A 17,596-nucleotide genomic window follows, 5' to 3' on the forward strand; every position below is an offset into this window, starting at 1 on the left:
CCTTTTTGGCCTTTTTGGCAGTTGCAAATTTGAACTTGGTGACTTTTCACTTGATTTTTTGGCAACATTTCGTACTTCTGGTCGATGACTATATATTGGAGAGCTATGTTTGAGGGAAAGAAGTAAGAAAAAATCTTGCAATCCATACTTTGTTCCAAGAAAAATCAAATCCCGATTTATATTCATATCCTCGTGTTTTTCAAGTTTTGGAGAATTTCATCTTTTGCTTTGGTGAAATTCTTTACGAGGTTTGTTATAATCCTTCAAACCATTTTCCAAAATACCTTTTAACATCTCCAATACATCAGAGAAGGGGCAAATAACGTTTGATGACAGCGATACCGCGTTCGAGCCTTCACATTTGTTGATATAAATTTTGTTTTGATCCATCTTGTTGCCATATTTTCTTGTGATTTTCTTTTTTGTTTCTTCTCCATCTCTCAATTATTTCCAACCGAGATGACATATAATAATAACATTTGAGGGTGGGGAAAAACCAAAAATATAAGTTTCCGATTTTCAAGTCATATATGTAGGCAATTAAGAATTCAGTGCTTCAATACCAATACTAGTAGACTTATTTAATACGATGTTCTTAATTAATTATTTTATGATCCAATTTCAACAATATTAACCTGATATGTCACTTGGTTGGTTACTGGAAATGTTGTTTCTAGCCATGGTGGTAATTATTCAACCCAGCATCAAGGCTCGTGCATATATTGTATTTTACCTCATTTTATTTTATTTTAAATTTTTTTCCCTCAGTAACAATGGAACTCATTTAAATTCCCCTCCAGGATTCAATGTGTAGATGGTGGAGTACAAGAACATCAACTTTATTGTCTGGGATGTTGGTGGTCAAGACAAGGTATATAATATGACTTCACATTCTTTTGTTTACTTTGAAAATTCCCCAGTAGAATGGGCAACTATGTTAGACTTGATAGAATAACAATATTTATTTATGACTTCATGGAAGCTCTCAGAAAATCAGTTTCTACTGAACTATCTTATCTTATTTTGTTATATTATTGTTTGTGGTTTCATCTGAATCTTTAAGGCTTTTAACACTTTTTTTTTTGTTTTTTGTAATTCTTGTATGTTTCCAGGAAGCTTGATGCTCTAAATAAGCATTACTATTACGGGTAATAATCTGTAAAATTGCTTGGTTATTTTAGATAAACTAGAATGCAATAACATTGTGGAAAATGGGCATTGTTATGTGTGTGCTTTCAAAACATAAATAAAGGCAAGTAGATAAGAATAATGGATTATGACCACATTAAATGATTGAAGCCATATGTTCAAGTCACTCATCAAAGATACATGTGCACTGGAGATAATGTATTAAATGTGTATAGGAAGATCATAGAGGCTCCGGACTTCCGTAGCCTGTGCTTGCTGATTCAATGAAACTGCTTGGCTTGCAACTGACTTCTTCCACTGCAGCCAGTTTGTATTATAGTTGTGATTCAGTGGTAAAAGTTAGTTAAGTATCAAGCAATAGCCCTGGACAATGGCATTCAAGAATGTTCTTCTCATTTTCTATTATGCCATTGCAGTTAATATTTCTTGCCTTCATCTAGACCGTTTTGTTATATTGGGGAGAGTGATGCTACCGTTTTGTTTTCTGGGGAGAGTAATCTGCGGCAGTTTCTTAAAGAAACAAGCAGATGTTTACTATCTGTAACATTTGTTCAAGTTACCTCGGTGCTAACTAAGAAGTTAGAGTCCTTCTAAAATCATAGCTACACCTATGTTGCTTGGACTCGAGTGCAAGAGTCGAATATCTCTCTCTTATTTTTATTTTATTTTTCTTTTTTTCCGCCCCTAAATCTATGAATTGGGGATACAACCAAAGAAATCTAAAATACATCAGAAATCATTTCAAACACAATACCAAAATAAGAAAAATGATATAAAAATAATCCTCGGATCTGACAAAGATTCCATACCTTTATCTTTTGGATAATCAGAATAGGAAGAGCTACACTACCATCTTTGAATAGTCAAATGTACTTTTCTTTAAATGCTATTGCCTGCTATTTACTTAATTTTAGTATCAATAATGCTAAGGGGACAGGGATGGGAAACAGGGTGGTAACAGGGTTTTAAATTTCTTAGACGTGGCAACTTGTATTAAAAAAATGAATAAATAAAAAAACAACTTTTTCCAGTAAAGTGGAGGGAAATGTGCTTGCACGTGCAATTGTGGTCTAAAAAGTGGAAAACATTATTTGCCCTTTTTGTATTGCTTTTCTCCAGCAGCTCAACGTCCCGAAGGAAAATCCGCCGGCAGTTCAACGTCTCTCAAATCCCCGGAAGGAAAACCCGTCGACAGCTACTCCTCGGAACCCATTCTGAAATTCCAATCAACTTCTCCTCCGACCACGTTAACTTCTGGTCCGTTCTGAAGGATAGAGTAAAGATTGGGTATGTTTAAAACCATTTTTTTAAGCCATCACGTTCTGAAGCATAGAATAAAACCGATTTTTTTTTCTATTTCCAGTATGTCAAAATATGAGAAAATAAAGAGGAATGTTTAAAACTAAACTTGTATATTAGGTATTTCAATTTTGGAGGAGCTGGGTTTCAGCTTTTAGAATTGATTGTGATTACAAATCGATATTAAAATTTAAGATGGTTTTTTCTTTCATTAGGGATAGGTAGAATATGTATAAAGGTAATCAATGACGAAAAGCAACTTTGATTATTTTTCCAGTAAACTTCATGTTGGACTGTGGGGGCAGAGTCGGGGGAACGAAATACATATTCATTTGTTTTCCTACAATTACTATCTTGTGTTATTATGGATTCCTAAATGTGTTCATGTATGTTATTGCAGTATTGTCGAAATTATGGATGAAGTGCAAAATGAGCATGTTGATGTTATAGCAGAATCCAATGCCGAGAACATCACGAACTCTGTTAATGTAGTGGAAGGTGTAACCTTAGTGGGAGATGGAGTGATCGTGCTCGCAGTCGGAATGGAGTTTAAGGATGTGATAGAAATGTTCAATTTCTAGAAAAAATATGCTTATACTGTCGATTTTTCGGTAAAGAAAAGGAATTCAAAAAAGGGGGATGATGGAGAGATGGGATATGTAACGTCGACTTGTGGCCGTGAAGGACAAAGAATTAGTAAGACTAGCGGTTCTTTGAAACCACAACCAACAATTCAAATGGGTTGTAAAGCAAGGATATCAGCATCTTCAGATATATATGGAGTCTGGAGGATTAACACGTCTACCTCGAGTACAATCATGAAACTAGTCCTTCGAAGTTCAGGTTATATAGATACAATCGTGAATTGAGTGCACATGTGAAACACAAATTTCTAGTTATTGATTTGGTGGGAATTCCTTTACCTAAAAGTTACAATTCTGCAGTCGTAGAAGCAGGCGATTATGAGAAAATGAGTTGCGTGGAAAAGGATTGTCGAAATTACATTGAACAAGTAAGGCGATTAAGACTTGGAGAGGGAGATGCCGCTGCCATACAATCATACTTTTCGAAAATGCAGGCATAGTGCTTAGGCTTTTACTTCAACATGGATTTAGATGATGAGACACGGCTGAAAAATGTATTTTGGGTGGATAATTGTTGTAGGCAAGCATACAAAGAGTTCGGTGATGTCGTTACATTTGACACGACTTACCTCACAAACAGGTATGACATGCCTTTCGCCCCATTCGTTTGCGTCAATCATCACGGGCAATCAACGTTGCTTTGTTGTGGGTTGGTATCAAACGAAGACATAGATACTTTTGTGTGGTTGTTCAGTACATGGCTTCAGTGTATGCAGGGCATTACCCCTCGGGAAATTATTACTGACCAAGACAGAGCCATACAAAATGAAATTCAAATTATTTTTCCTAACACAAAGCATAGATGGTGTTTGTGGCACATCTTGGAAAAATTGCCTGAAAATTTTGGATACCACGAGGATAAGTCTGGAATATTTGGTAAAATACACTGATTGGTTTATGATACGCAGTTTGTGCAAGAATTCGAAGAAGGATGGGCTGCAATGATTGATACGTACTGTTACGCCTATGAATTATCACTCCATATTGGGCCACCTTATTGGACCCGAGCTAGGCCCATTAGTGTTGGGCCTCAAAGCCGAGGCTCTAAGAAGCCTAGCCGAGGCGCCACCGAGGCCATAAAAAAGCCCAGCCGAAGTGCCTGTCACTTCGCTCACCTCATACTGGGCTCGAACTTAGGCCCATTATCCCGCCTTAGCCCATTTCACATCATTTCTCTATATATATGGATTCAATTCACAAGTTAAGGTATGTTCTGAATACTCTAGCCAAATCCCCCATCTCTCTACTATTGCACTCTATATACCTATTTCCGTCCGGCCGTTGACTTGACCGTCGGAGTGCAAACGGTCGCCGGACCTTTTTCTCGTCCGGTCGCCTTTGCCTCTTGACGGGGTGCTACATGCACAGGTTTCGAGGGGATGAAGCTAGGGTACCTGTTGGAGCCATTTTTGGAGGTCAACAGTTTGGCGCCGTCTGTGGGAAACGGTACGTTAACCATGTTATACCACATCCCAAAAGCCAAGGAAGAAAGGAGAGAATTTTTCGATCAGTTTCTCTACCAAGAGAGAAAGCAGCAAAGAAAGGAAAAATGGAAATACCTACCAGAGAGTCTAAAGAAGGATTTAACGGGCACTTGGTTCTAACGAAGTACATGGTTTGTTCCATCAAGAAAATAGGGGTGAAACATGAAATCAATAAACACTTGTCGGTGGGTCTGTCAAAAAGATGGTTTGTTTGCTCCCCTTTATGGATGGCAGTATTCACCCATTTTACTGGAAGAAACCAACACCAAATGAAAGAAAACCCAGCTACAGGAGAAGCAGTGGGTTGGAATCATGGATTTCCCAAAGCAAAATTAAAGCCACAATAATTGCTACAACGGTCCAGACCACTAATTTCAATGCCAAAACTGCAATCAGAAAAACGGTATAAGCTATTTTTGTGAAGTTACGTTTCTTTGAGAATTTGAGTTGATTTGAAAATAGTGGGAAAGATGGATTATGGAAACAGTTTTAAGAAAATCAAAAAACTTGATGGAAATCAGCCCCTTATTATCGTCTACCAAATGCTCGACGAAATGCGCAAATCAGAAATATTTTCATTAAGATTATACATTAACTCTATTAGCAACCGATGAAGAAGTAGTCGCTGCATCAATGAAAAACTCCGGTGACCATCAAAGAGGTAATGACGGTATCACAGTGAACTTCATTCTGCGGTTCTAGCTTCTGTCGGTTGTACAAAGCATTAAATTTTGTTGGGTACAAAGCAGGTTGCGTGTTTCTCAGTTTCCAGGTTCCATTAATTTTGCAGAGTGATTTGCTAGCATAAATAATAGAATATTGCTACTCTAATATACTTTTGCAAAATTGTGTTGACTTTTTAGAAAACTCAATTTTCCCTACTTCATGGATTGTTTGTCGTCTACCTACTGGAGCGGGTCGGCCTATTGACATATAGGCCTCTTCTAAGTTAACTCGCCTGGGAAGTTGTTCTAAAGTTGATAGCAGATGAAACCAATTAAAATGGTCATCGAAATCTGCTGGCATATTTTATTCTCATTCACTTGCAAAGATGGCTCGACATTTAGTGAATATCTATAGGTGCTCTCTATGTGAACACCCATATTTTGCACATTTTTATTCCCATCTGAGGAGTTTGAGATTGCAAAATTATTTTCTTGCCTGTTAATGATCAAGCAACTTTGCCAATTGGTTTCTTTGGATGTTCAAGCAATTCTCAACGTTGTCAAATAATTCTTCTTCGGAGAATTTCAACGGGTTGATAATGGAGCTTAACTTGATTGCTGGAAATGAGTAATCTTTGCACCAACATATCTAAGAAATGGCCGTTGGCACACACCACATATTTGGCAAAAATTTGTTGTCTTGATCTCTCTCATTCAAAGGCACATTTGACTATCATCTCTATTATTCGAGGCAAGTTTTAAGACCTCGCATCTTTGAAGGTTTCATTCATCATCGCAATTGCTCAAGACGAGCCCTAGCTCATGAATTCCTTATCACTGGAGACGAGCCGAGCCGAGCTTGTGGTTTTCTTATTTATTTAAGAAGAGCCTTAGCTCGTGAATATCTTATTATCAAAGGCGACATATCTTAGAGTACCTCGCTCCTTGAATAAAGGAATAGGTGATATATCTTGGAGTTCTCGTTCCTTGAAAAAAGGAAGAGGCAAATCGTCAGATGCTTATCCCTGGCTTCGCGGGATGCTTATTCCTCGCCTCATTATCATCGAGCCTAGCTCTAAGTCCTCGTTTATTCGAGGCCAGCTTATAAGATTTCGATCGTTCGACACTTCGCCAAATGTTTATCCCTGGCTTGGCAGGATGTTTATTCCCTGCCTCATTATCGTCGAGCCTAGCTTTAAGTCCTCGTCTATCCGAGGCCAGCTTATAAGTCTCCGAGACTTCGACATTTCACCAGATGTTTATCCCTGGCTTCGCGGGATGCCTTTTCCTCGCGCCTCACTATCGTCGAGCTTATCTCTAAGTCCTCATCTACCCGAAGTCAGCTTATAAGACTTCGATAGTTTGACAATTCATCAGAGGTTTATTTGTGGCTCCACAAGATGAGTATCCCTCGCCTCACTATCGTTGAGCTTAGCTCTATGTCATCGTCTATCTAAGACCGGCTTTTAAGACTCCGACAATTCGACAGTTCGTTAGATGTTTATTCAACGCTCTGCAAGATGTCTTCCTCACTTCTCACTATCGTCGAGCCTGACTCTAAGTCCTCGTCATTCCGATGTAAATCACTAAGACTCCGATAGTTCGAGACTTATTCACAGGACGTCTATCCCCCGCCTCACCAGATGCTGTCCACAGCTTGACAAAGCTTCAACCCTCCCGATGTGGAGTCCCATGTGGGTCAGGGCCTCGGTTGCAGCGTTGCAAAAGCTTTACCGACTTTCAACGATCTCTCGCATCGATCGCAGATGAGCTCCCCACTCAGCTTTACAAAGCTCAGACACACCTGACACGGAGTCCCCCGTGGGTCATCGCCTCGGTGGCTGCGTTCCCTCATAAGCTTTACAAAGCTTTAGCCGTCTCCCAACGCGTCGTCTCTTGTGGGTTAACGCACTGGTGGCAGATGAGCTCCTTCCTCAAGCAGCATTGAAGCTTCAGCGCCTTAATTGAAGGTGTGTCCCGACCTTCAGCTTCACAAGTTTCAGCATCTCCCATGCGTCGTCCTATGAGTTAGTGCTTCGATAGAGACAGTTGAACCTACAATCGTAGCAGCAACCATACACTCAGCGGATCTTAAAAAGTCAACAGCTGGTATACATCTATTATGTTCAGTTCAGAGTCAGCCTCTGCATTCGTATTAGTACAGCTGTTCAGTTCAAAATTTTGCTTCTGCCTCAGCCATGTTACATCTACTTATCGTCGGAGAGCTAATATTACCTCAACATGACTGTACCATCCACCATGTCTGGGATGCGTCGTCACCTCGGAGGAGAGGCTCGCGTCCCATCTCTGGGCCACCTCGCTTGAACTCCGAGGCGCTAGCACATGCCTCCCTCTGGCCAGGCTGAGCGCCAAGAGGAGAAGCCCCAACATGGCTGCACCATCCACCATGCCTGGGATGCGTCGTCACCTCGGAGGAGAGGCTCACGTCCCATATCTGGGCCACCTCGCTTGAACTCCGAGGCGCTAGCACATGCCTCCCTCTGGCCAGGCTGAACGTCAAGGGGAGAAGCCCCAACATGGCTGCACCATCCACCATGCCTGGGATGCGTCGTCACCTCGGAGGAGAGGCTTGCGTCTTATCTGGGCCACCTCGCTTGAACTCCGAGGCGCTAGCACGTGCCTCCCTCTAGCTAGGCTGAGCGCCAATGGGAGAAGCCCCAACATGGCTGTACCATCTCCCATTTCTGGGATGCGTCGTCACCTCGGAGGAGAGGCTCGCGTCCCATCTCTGGGCCACCTCGCTTGAACTCCGAGGCGCTAGCACATGCCTCCTTTTGGCGAGGCTGAACGCCAATGGGAGAAGCCACTTCACTTGAATTTCGAGGCTCATACAATTATTATGCTTAAGTTCGGCTGCAACAACATTCGTTGGATCCCTTCAGGTTACAGTTATTATGTTTAAGTAAAGTTCATTTGCTTAAGTTCGAGGCTCACACAGTTGTTCATTTACTTAAGTAATGTTGGTCATAACTTAAGAAAGTTGCATACAATTCAGTTGTTTTAAGTGATTTGAGTTAAGGTACCAAGTTAAAGTTATTTAGTTCTTCAATCAACGTTAAGTTCAATTGCTTAACGAGGCCAATACACTTCGGAGAAAAACAGCATGTGATGGAGATAGATTACAGTGAAAAGTGAACTACACTAAGCCCAGTCCATGGTAGAGGTGCCTCGACAGCAGGTGCCTTACAATTCAGCCTTCACAAGCCTCGCAGGTTCGGTTTCTCAACCACCTCGGCTTCATCACATTTCAGCCTTCACAAGCCTCGCAGGTTCGGTTTATTCAACCACCTCGACTTCTTCATCATTCATTCACAACAACGCATTTCTAACTCCAACCATGACATAAATTACTATACTTGGACTTGGGGGACTATTATTTGGAATTCAAAAATTCTTTCAATCTTTACCCAACCCACTGGCTTTACTTCATTGAAGTCCACGCATTGCATAAATGAATATTAGACTCAAACTTGGGGGACTATTGCAATACTAGTACCTCAGCATCACTACATATCATTGCCATAGCTTATGTACTATATTGTTGCTTCGAAGCACGAATACCATATTATTGCTAGCACGTAATTTATTAATTTCATTATAGCCAATACGTATGCCATGTTATCATCATTTTCATTTTATTGTCGACATCATGTTACTTGCTTCACTATAGCACTACTGATACATTGAGCTGTGCGAGCATATGATTTATTATAATGCATGACAGACCCTCTGCACATATCTTGGAGAAATGCGATATGTTACACCTTATGAGCATTTAAAGGGGCAAATGGACCCCAAATTTATTTGGTATATGTGCTGTGGATATATTGTATTGTATTACAGGATTGGTTTAGTCCATATTACAAAGGAGATGCTGTCGAAATTTTGAAAAAGTATACGCATTATATCTTTCGAGGCAATTCGTAAGTCCTCGCTTATTCTGACACATTTTCTGAGGCAGTTCGTAAGTCCTCATTTATTGGAGCGACTCATATTTCTCGAGGCAATTCGTAAGTTCTCGCCTATTCGAGATCGATGCATATTTTCGAGGCAATTCGTAAGCCCTCGCTTATTGGAGCTACCCACCTTTCTGAGGCAATCTGTAAGACCTCGCCTACTTGAGAGTTATATTTCAAGTCCGACCCGCATATATATAACACGAATCGGGCTTGGGGGACTACTGTTACGCCTATGAATTATCACTCCATATTGGGCCACCCTTATTGGACTCGAGCTAGGCCCATTAGTGTTGGGCCTCAAATTCGAGGCTCTAAGAAGCCTACCCGAGGCGCCACCGAGGCCATAATCACCTCTTACTGGGCTCGAACTTAGGCCCATTAACCCGCCTTAGCCCATTTTACATCATTTCTCTATATATATGGATTCAATTCACAAGTTAAGGTATGTTCTGAATACTCTAGCCAAATCCCCCATCTCTCTACTATTGCACTCTATATACCTATTTCCGTCCTGCCGTTGACTTGACCGTTGGAGTGCAAACGGTCGCCGGACCTTTTTCTTGTCCGCCTTTGCCTCTTGACGGGGTGCTACATGCGCAGGTTTCGAGGGGACGAAGCTAGGGTACCTGTTGGAGCCATTTTTGGAGGTCAACACGTACCATCTGCATAATAACGATTGGTTGTCTGGACTTTTTGAGTATAGGGGTTGTTGGGTGCCATGTTATTTGAAGACCTCTTTCGGGGCAGGTATGTCAACAACACAAAGAAGTGAGAGGATGAATGCATTCTTCGACGGTTATGTGCATTCGAAGACAACCTTGAAGCAGTTTGTCGAACAGTGTGAACGTGCACTGCGGAATAAGGTTGAAAAGGAATTCCAGGCAGATTTCAAGTCATTTTTGCAGATGGTACCATGTGCAACACAATATGAGATGGAGCAACAGTTGCAATCAGTTTATACCATTTCTAAATTCAAGGAAGCTCAGGCTGAGTGCACGAGGAACGTTTACTACGACCTTATAACTCATTCGAAGGGGCCCTCTAGGACGATGTACGAAATACGGAAGGATGTCATGTATGAAGGTTGAAGAAAGAAAAAAAATTTCTTTGTCTCATTTGAGAAAGACAGTTGCGAAATTGTATGTAGTTGCCATTTGTTCGAATTTTGGGAAATAGTTTGCCGTCATGCTATTGCAGTCTTGATTCGCATCGACGTCACCTTACTTTCGAAAAGATATATACTACGAAGGTGGAGAAGAGATGTTAGTCGATGACATGCAAGAGTGTCAATAAACTACGATGGTTTGGTTAGTTCTCCTGAACAATTGAGATATGATGACATGTGTCACGCGTTCGCACAGATTGCAGACCTTGCTGCTGATGATGAAGGGCGAGCACATGCGATTATGGACTGGATAAAAGTACAGTATGAAGACCTTATGATGTTAAGATGGTCGAGTATTGGAAGTAATGTCCTTGCGCATCACACTAGCCAGGCATGTGAACAGTGTGCCATTTCACAAAATAATGCAAGCTTGAATGTGCAGGATTCGAAATCATCGAACAGAAAGGGGGCGCCCAGGAAACTGCGTAGAAAAGGCCCATTGGAGTCAAGTTCATCCACAGCGAAGGTACATTTAAATAAAAAACTATAAATATCAACGAACTATTATATACAAATACTAATTACGTTAGGAAGCACATGTAGGGAATTGCAGCATCAACAAAATGAAAGAGACCGAGGGCGAGACGTAGTGATATGCAAGATGGAGGAGTCGATGTTCAGCATGCACCGCAATAACACTACTCGGTGCATACACCAATGCCATTTTTTCAGTACTCCATGCCAACACAATTCCCATTCTCACAGTATTCATTCGGTACATCGTTCCCCAACACAGACGTCTTACAATCTTCAAGTTTTATTCCTCCGTCGTCGTCAAATATTATTTATAGTTCACAAGGTATGAGCATGATTTGGCATTATAAATCAATTGTTCGTTATTGTATAATCGTGAACGTGGTTATAATTTTTAATTCTATTTCATCGTAAGTGCTAATACAGTCTTTAATTGTCCCACTTTCGACAGGAGGTGCGTCGATTGAGCAAGCAAGTACACAGGGGTGAGATACGATAGCAACAAGCTTTGATTTCAATGCCTGACTATATTTTAGAAACCAATTTGTTCTTTGTTAATTGGTTTATATGTTTTGGAAGTGTAATATTGACTTTTATTTTTGGTCTTGTAAATGCTTATCCATTTAGGGAGACATGCTGTGCATTGGCCATGTAAACTAGAAGCAATTATTTTGATATGTCATTGGTATTAGTTTTATCTATAAATTGTGTATACCCTTGCTTTTGATTGTGGTGTAGTGGCTTAGTGGATGCTGTATTAATAGGTCCTTGCTTCAATGTCAAATTTTCATTTTTAGGTTATGTATACCCACAACTGGTTTGGCAAAATGCAAAAAATGAATATTGGCCTATCAGCTCATGTTTTGCAATGCTCCAAAATCTGGTTGCCGTTTTTCGCTTTTGCAATGTACAGAACTTCTCACACTCTTGCAATGTTAAAAAATCTGGTTGCCAATTTCATATACAATACATATCGGTTGAGTTCTCACCAAGTTGCCTTTCCAATATTAAAAAATATTTGGCATCTCTTCATTTTCTAATTTGGCTCCATTTTAAGACTAGCTCTCAAGAACTGACAATTATTCCATTTCTAGACTATTAAAAAATATTATGAATATCATACTTCATTTCTTCATTTTCTTGGTTGAGCTATAGGCTAATCAACATAAAACTGTGGAATGTGAAGTTGCTTCTTTTAGTATGCATAAATGTATTGCATTTAATCTATCCTGTAAAATAGATATAGAAAGTACAAATACATAAACTAAAAGGGAGATTTTCCCTAGATTATAAAAAAAGGATAGCACTTTGAGGCTAATCTCATACATTAATGTAGTTTACAAACATAATTTACATATCTTCGCTGAAAATATTTCGACCTCATACAAAAGATTATGTAATAGCCACTACATCGCGTAATAGCTACAAATTAGGTCGACCACTTCTCTTCTCAATTCACTTTGATGATTCCTTGCAAACCTTCACATTTGCCATAATATGGAGATCTTCGGCAGAGATGCGAACTTGACATGTGACATCAAATTTCAGCATGCTGGGTTAGACCAAAACATTTAGAATCAGCTGCCATTCTCTATATAATAAAAAATTTAGAATCCTAATTTAACAAAAACACATAAAATAATCAAACCAAGAAAATCCATATTAAGATATATTAAATCTAAGTTAAGCTATACTGTTAGCTTTTTTTGGGAGTTAAGAAACTTCTGCAATTCGGATGTATCATGGTAGCCTCGATAACCCAGTGGACATAGTCGGGAAGCAAGCACTGTCTAAGATATTTTCCATGAAGCAAACTCTCAGATTCTTGTCTAACCACTCAATTAAAACAACACAAGCTCTCAGATTCTTCAAATCTCTTATAATTTAAGCTGTAACTGCTTCGGTTTCCAATTAATCTCATCTCATGTAAGGGAATATGGGACAGTTCCCTATGAACTCAGAAAGTTTAAGTGGCCAAACATTTCAAAATAATACAACGATTACATTTCAAAGAGTCCCTTTTATTGAAAATTTCTTATTTGTGCCTTCTAATGAAATGCAGAAGGATTTATTAGAAAACATAAGTTTTCAGTCCTTGAATAGCGAGAGCAATAGCAATAAAAATTTTAGATTTGATTCTGTTTTATCATGCCTCTCTCAAGCCCAACTCCTCTAATTTGAAGCTCAACATATATGAACGAAAATACAGAAGATGAGAGAGAGAGAGAGAGAGAGAGAGTAATTTCAGTAACTTGTTGACGACCGGCAGTGTGGGTTTTCTGACGTCCACACGTCGAAATGCGTTTAGGTGGAAAGTGCATAATATGCGGAAAATGAATGCGATCGAAGTGTGGCCGAAAATGTTGATGACTGAAGGTGGAAGAGCTACCCTCCGACTGACTTCTTCTCTGGCTAGGCTTCGGGGGAGGGTTATTGACTCGCGAAGGAAAATGGGTGGTTTCTCTCCCTCGAGAAATCTTTTCAAGTGTTAACTTTTGTTAAATTCTAATTGTTGTCTTTTTATTTATTTGTTTTGCAATACAAGTTGCCACGTCAAAAACAATTTAAAACCCTATTACCTCCCTGTTTCCCATCCCTGTCCTCCTAGCATTATTGTTTTAGTATTTAACTTTCGAAAAATGTGATGTTTGGGTGGATGTGACGGAAACTGCCAATGTGGACGTCAAAACCATGCCCTTGAATGGTTGGGGAGCAGCACTGATTTTCTCGAAAATGTTAACTATGTTAAAAATTGTACCATTTGACTGTTTTATCACATTAAACATTGTTATAATAATAAGACAGTTGGACTTTCTCTGTTGCAATTGATGCAACAACGATGCGACTGAGCAACTAATTGTTAAGATGAATATTATTAAGAATCTTGTGGAGAAATAAAAATAATAAATTATTTTGACCACTTGGTGAGCCCGTAACTGCTTTTAAGTCTACATTTCCTATTCAAATGTTGCTCAATCAGCTTATGGTTATTACACAATCAAAAGTAACGTGTCACTTGCTTATGTAAATGGCTACTACTATTCCTCCCCTTATTGTTTCGTAAACACAATTATTAATGTCCTCCCATTACACAATCCTTTTGAGGTGCATACAATAGATGCCAGGTGTTGGGCGTTGTACTGTAAGTTGATACTTGAATATTGCTGTTACACGCATAATTAAATCATTTCAGAACAACAGTCACGCCACTCCTTGAAGTGCCACGTGTTCACCCGAAGTGGTTCCGAAGTGATGCCCACTCCTAACAACCTCAATATGGTGCGCTGCAAGGTGAATAGTAGATCCACTGAAGCAACCAAAGTGTCCCTCAACTCCAAAGCGTTGAGCACTCCAAGGCACTCCCTTAACAAATCCCTTCGCCGCCACTGTCAGAAAGATATCTGTCAGGATCCCCTCAGCCTCCAAAGATGCGAACTTGACATGTGACATATCGACTTTATGTCAACTCAACTCATAAGAACTAATTGCCCGCCCACTCTAGACGCGACTGATTGACGCCTATGAGTGGACGCCTCACAACGTCAGATGCATACACGTGTCCCACATCCAACGGTGCTCTACATCTATAAATACCCAAGGTTTGACAAGAGACAAAGGTAATAAAACTCTTATAACTTAGCTCTCCATACTAAGAAAAATATATTATCCTCCCCACTCTTTTGCATAACTTGAGTACTGTTCTGATCACCCAACGCTGACTTGACCATCAGAGTGTATGCGGTCACCACCATCACCGTCGATTCCCGTCGTGTGCTTCTGACCGGGCGTTGTTATGCGCAGGGAGGATTATGTGGATTAACTATCCATTGGTCACGTAGATGGTCTAATTCTCAAGGTCAACAATTGCCCTGAACCTACTCCCACATTCGATTTTAGAAGTAAAAGAATAAAACAGAGTTACACTGATACTAGAAGAAGTCTATGTCTGGCTACACATGCTTTGTAGTGGCGGTTGAGATGGGTAGTATCAATTCCTTTTTGCCATGTCAATCTTTGTTGACAGTATTTACATACTATTTTAGATTCTGCAAAGCCATCGATGACTTTTCCCGTTGAAATCAACTTAAAGTGATCCCAACATTTTGCTTGTTTTTTGGCCTTTTGCTTTCCCCTCGCATCTGGAATGTTTAATTCGACATCTTCATCCTCACGTTCCGCTTCGGGGACGTTAATATCATCCAAATCAATTGGATTGTGGCAATTCACCTCATTTCCATACATCTCTTGTTGCTCAGTTGGTTGGAGGTTGCCAATTCACATTGGAAGTCTGGAGTTCGAATCCCTTCCCAACCAATTTTTAGTGCAATATTTTTATTTCTTACCATTTTTACTAAAATTAATGAAATATGGAGAGGATTCAAATCTGCCATCTCTCTTATCATTATGGAGAACTAAACCATTGTGGCACTTGCTGAATTTCAAAACTTAATTGAACAGAATAATATATGTTAAGTTTTAGTCGAATGAATATTACCTCCTTCGTTCTAGTGATTTTTTGGGTATGTAGACGGGAATGAAATTGCAGAAATGGGTATCTAAAAATATGACTTGAATTACTATGAATTATTTTTCAAATGATGTAAAGATTGCTTTTCCTTTGAATTATGCAAAACTCGACCACAATATTCATTTGGTAAATACAGTTAATATGTATAACAGAATTATATATGTTCATTTTGGGGCATGCATATGCATAAATAATTTCTGAAATCATATTTTTCTATTGTTGCATATGTGCTGACAGTGCTGTCATTTGTTTAACTAAAAGTCCAGTGTTTTAAAATTTGAATATTATGTCTGAGTTTACTCTAAACTCGATTAATGCAGATTCAACCATTGTGGAGACATTACATTCGAAACACTCGAGGATTCATCTTTGTGGTTGATAGTGATGATCAAGATCGTGTAGTCGAGGCTAGGGACGAGCTGCATAGGCTGTTGGATGAGGTAATCAAACTAATCTATTCAATGTGCCTCTTTTGGTATTTAGTACATTGAAGTTAGGCTGTGATAAATATAAGACAAGAACTTGGAGATGGTTCTAGAAAATGTAAGAATTGCTTATGCAACTCGGTTCTTTTAAGAATTGCTTATGCATTCGGTTCTTTCTTAATGACTTGCTCAGTTGCTTGACTGAGGTATCAGTGTTAGCAGAGGCTATAAAGCCCGTTTAGTTAATTGATGCGAGACTCGTATTGTAGGTTTTTTCTTTCCTGATTTTTGAATCTGATATTGAACTAATGCCTGTATAGGATGAACTAAGGGATGTAGTGCTGCTTGTATTTGCAAACAAACAAGATCTTCCAAATGCTATGAGTGCTGCTGAGATAACTGACAAGCTTGAAATTCACTCCCTCCGTCAATGGCATTGGTCTCTCTCTCTCATACCTATTTAAAAAATACGAGAAGTTTATGGCAACTTGATCTGCATATACATCCACATGGTTTATTTCAATTTTCAACTGCTGAGGCCCGAAGGCTACCCTTTCTCACAGTTATATCCAGAGCACGTGTGCAACTTCAGGGGAGGGGCTTTATGAGGGTCTAGACTGGCTTTCCAACAACATTGCTAACAAGGTAGGCCAGTCGGATTTCCCTGAAAGAGCTTATTCCGTTAGCTTAGTTCTTATTAAGCTGATTGCTAGCCTTTATGATCTATTTTTTCCCCCTAATGCAGGCCTAAGCAAGGCATTTCCCCAGTGATTTTGATAGCCAAATCCTTGTTTGAAGGGGAAATTCTTTCCCGTTCTGAGGGCTTTGTATCATTTTCATCTTGCTTTACTAGAGCAATCTGCCTTTTGTGCTTAATTTTGCTTCTCATAGAGATCGCCATTATCGTGAAGTAGATTTGTATGGACTCCTGTAATTTCTGCATTCCTGTTTATGCTATAATATCAGCACTTCTCTTTATTCTTTTCGATATTAATACCTTTTACCTGGCTTGGTGTATAAATTGGAGATCGACAAATAGAAAATATTGATATTGTTGGCTTGCTTAATCCAAGACCACCATAATGGTGGCTGAGGTGATATTTTTTAGTGAGTGATGCTATGCTTACAAAGTAGGTTTACAAAAAAGGTTGACAAAGTGGTTGTTGGCAAAATCAAGACCACTCAATTCAAAAACAGTTTTTGAAGACAACAAAATTCATTGGTCTTGATATTGTCAACACACACTTTGTCAACTATATTTGTCAAACTACTTTGTACAAGTAGTTTAATTGTTTTTGAGTACATACAAAGAGTTGTCTTATCATGAGGGACACTTCAGAATGGGCTCCTTTAGAAGCCTTGTTTTCGAATAACAGTTAATCCATTGGTATCTTCAACAATAGAAGCACCTAGAGATGTAAGAGCTTTCTTGGTCGCAAGATTCTTTTTTGGGTAGCTTGTCACGATCTAATTAACGGGGGCAAGTGTTGAGCTTTTAGCGTGCTTGAATGCTCCGACCTGGATGGTCTGGCTTAATTTGATGTCCCTATTCATTTATTGGACTTGAGTTTATCGTCTTAGTCATGTTAAATTACACCATCCGATTTAGATTCGTATGCCACCACCTATTTTGAAGAGATTTGATTGGATGGAGAGTTCGATTGCAGTAGATCGTCATGATACCTTAGACCATCATAACTTTTCCTTGATTGACCACAATGGATGGTGCTGCCACTCAAGTAGAACACTTTTTTTAGTCATATCATAATGATGTTTTCAAATG

The 17,596-nt window shown here is 39.5% G+C and overlaps 1 pseudogene; it reads left to right on the plus strand.

The window, feature by feature from the left end:
- Positions 1 to 17,140, plus strand: part of LOC111384924 — a 23,104-nt pseudogene extending 5,964 nt beyond the window's left edge.
- The last annotated feature ends 456 nt before the right edge of the window (positions 17,141 to 17,596 follow it).

Source organism: Olea europaea, chromosome 3 (assembly GCF_002742605.1).
Source record: "Olea europaea var. sylvestris chromosome 3, O_europaea_v1, whole genome shotgun sequence".
NCBI lineage: Eukaryota > Viridiplantae > Streptophyta > Magnoliopsida > Lamiales > Oleaceae > Olea > Olea europaea.